Consider the following 3209-nt stretch of genomic DNA (forward strand, 5'->3'; position numbering starts at 1 on the left):
GGGTTCCTGGTCTGGAGATGTGTGACTGGCTTCGGAGGTCACGGTCGTGAGTCGAGGGTCCTGGGCCTGAAATGGGAGTTCCTGAACTAAGATTCATCTTACTGAGGCCATTATTAGGGGTCTTGGGAATTGGACAGGGGGTGGCAGTCGGGGGTGCTGATCCAGAGTCTGGATCCAGGCATCTGGTGTCTTGGATCTCTGGCCTTGAGATTTGGGGATAATGTCTTGGTTCAGAAGTGGAGAGTCCCGATTTGGGCCCGGGGAGAACCCCCTTAGCCTTCCGTATCACCGCCGCAACGATCGTCCCCTTAGCCCCCAGCCTGGCTTCTCCGAGAGGGCCGTGGTGAATGAGGACTCCCGGCTTGATAGTTTGTGGCCTTCTCTGTCCCACTTTCCCGCTCTCTACTCTCCCGAGGGGGCGGATCCCTGAGGTTTGAGTGATCAGAATAATTCGCGGTGAGAACTTTCACAAGCCCAAGATACGATTCGTGTGGGGTGGCGGGGGAGAGATAGTCACAGGAGAGGAGTGATTTTATTCATTTGATTTTCCCCGAGACTCTGATGAACCCACCCCTCCTTCCCTCGTGGCAGATTGAGGAGTCCTGGCTTTGACAGCAGAAAGGTGTCAATTGAATTCGGTTCTTTGCTTCTGAAGCTACTGTGTGGCCTTGGGCAGGTGGCTTTACCTCTCTGAGTCGGTTATCTCATCAGTAAAATGGCGCCCAGTTATAATTTAGCAAGATCGTGTTAAGAGAAAACTGGCATGCTGCAGTAATCATTTGCAGTGTCTAAGTGTACAGATCAACAGGTTGTACATGGTAACCTCACACGATGTTGTGTGTCAATTACATCCCGGCAAAGCTGAGGAAAAATAGCACAGCGCTTGACATAATAGTATTGCCACTCATTGTTATCTTTATGTTTCTTCTCAAGAGGAACAAAGGTTCCTCTCCCTGGTGTCTCGGGTCTTCTTAAATCAGGCTGTGCCCCTCCCCCAATTTGCTCCACTAGAGTTTAGGGAAATCTTCCACTGTGACCCAGAAGGTATTTCCTAGTGCAGGTTTTCCTCGTTTTTTTTTTTTTTTTTTTTTTTTTTTTTCTTTTTTTTTTCTTTACTCCACGTGTGGAGAGATGGGGTCATCTGGTGGGAGGGGGGAAGGTTTGTGGATCCATGCCCCCTCCCAAGCTCCCCTTCTGTTCAGCATTTGGGGATCTCCTGATGAAATGGTGTGGAAGCTGCTGGGCTGTGTACCTCTGACCCTGTGATCCGATACACCTTCCTCCCAACCCTTCCCTCATTGTGTTAGGATTTGAAGTTGCCCAAGTTGTCTAGAGTCGGCCCTTCACTAAGGATTTGAGTCTGATTGAGAAAAGAATCCTTTGGGGGATTTTGAGCAGGGACGGGATGCAGTCTGATAGACAGCTTTAAAAGGATCAGCTTCTGGCTTCTGTGTGTGCAGGACGTCAGGATAGCAGAAGTGGAAGCGGGCACATCAGTGGGAAGTCTGTTGCCGTGATCTAGTAGGAGATGATGGGGTGTGGCCCAGGGTGGTAGCCTGACAAATTGTCAGTTTGGAAATCTGTTTTGAAGATGGAGCCAGCAGCTTGTATGTGGGTCTAAGAGAGGGGTCAAGGATAACTAAGGGTTTGGGCATGTGTAACTGGAAGGATGGAGTGTCCGGTTTTGAGATGGGGGAAGGTTGTGGGAGGAGAGGAGAGCAGGTTTTAAATTGAGAGTCCGTTGGATCCTCCCCCCCACCCCACCCCCCAAACTTCTGGGAAAGTGTGTGTGAACGTGTGTTTTCCCGAGGAACCGGTACTCCTAGTACATTTCTCTAGGCTCCTGGAGCTGAAATGGATTAGGCTAGGTTTTGAGACTCCTGCCCACTGCACCCCATGCCATGCCCACACTTCTCAGGTCTCAGTTCCATCAGGCCTGGGTTGAGTCTCTTAGGCCTGGTCGTTTCTCCCCTAAGTAGGAGGAAGGGGGACTCATTGTCCCCTCACTGAATACTCAACCTGTGTGCCAGGCTGTGTATTGAGAGAAGCGATTTGTGTATATTAAGCCATTTGCTTATTCTTTACAACTCTGCGAGGCGGGCACTGTGTTACTGCTGTATCTCTGTCTTAAAGATGAGGTTTTCAAGATCCCCATGAACCTTCCCTACTCTCTAGGGCCGTGAATGGCATGGCCATCGCCCTGTAGGGGATACACGAATTGCTTGAGGGGAGGGGACCAGGGCACTCTGGTCACCATGTCATCACCCGTTTCCTGAATGAACAGAGAGGGTGTTTTTTCCTGGGGGTTTAGGAGTCTTCAGCAGACCAGACAGTTGATTAAATGCTTACCAAGCCCACCACACTTTGTGCCAAGTGTGTGCACGGTGCTGGGGGGTGCAGTGTGACCGAAACAGTTAAAACATCCCCGTTCCTTTTGGCCTTGATTCTGGTGCAGGAGTCAGGCAGTAATAACGTAAAAACTGCCACGTATGATAATTGCCAGGAAGAACAAGAAAGCCAGGTCAAGGTAGGGAGCCCAAAGACCCTTCTGAGGAAGGAATGTTTCACCAGAGACCTGAGTGCAGTGAAGAAGTGGGTGAGCCCAGCAAATGTCTGCAGGAGCCAGGAAGTGGGAACAGCAAATGTTAAAGGTTTAGAAGCTGGAGGACGAGCATGAGGCCCAGCATAGAAAGAGTGAGGTCAGAAAAGTCAGCAGAGGCCGGAGCCTTGTGACGGCCGTTCTTAGTTTGGGCTGCACGTTTAGAATCTCCTGAGGAACTTTAAAAAGCCCTATGGTCAGGCCCCTACACTGGACAACTAATCAGAATCCCTCTAAGTCCCAGGGATTAGCCAAAGGTGAGGCCCACTGATCTGGGGCTTTGGAAGCCAGAGAAAGGAATTTGGGTTTCATTTTCCTCTTTTTCTTTTTCTTTTCTTTTTCTCAATGTTTATTTTTGCTTTTGAGAGAAAAAGCACAAGCAGGGGAGGGGCAGAGAGAGACAGACACGGAATCCGAAGCAGGCTCAAGGCTCTGAGCTGTCAGCACAGCCTGACATGGGGTTGATGTAGGTTACTGTTAACATCCTGCTTTTCTCGGTTGGGTAGCAGATTGGCAGGATCCATTGTATTTTTCTCCCTCCCTCCCTCCCTCCCTCCCTTCCTTCCTTCCTTCCTTCCTTCCTTCCTTCCTTCCTTCCTTCCTTCCTTCC

The 3209-nt window shown here is 50.1% G+C and overlaps 1 protein-coding gene across 1 annotated transcript in view; it reads left to right on the forward strand.

Annotated features, from left to right (window-relative positions):
- FBL (fibrillarin) overlaps positions 1-3209 on the forward strand; it is a 10724-nt gene that overhangs the window by 467 nt on the left and 7048 nt on the right. The window lies entirely within an intron of this gene.

Source organism: Herpailurus yagouaroundi, unplaced genomic scaffold (assembly GCF_014898765.1).
Source record: "Herpailurus yagouaroundi ecotype Mexico unplaced genomic scaffold, PumYag 194, whole genome shotgun sequence".
In the NCBI taxonomy this organism is placed as follows: Eukaryota; Metazoa; Chordata; class Mammalia; order Carnivora; family Felidae; genus Herpailurus; species Herpailurus yagouaroundi.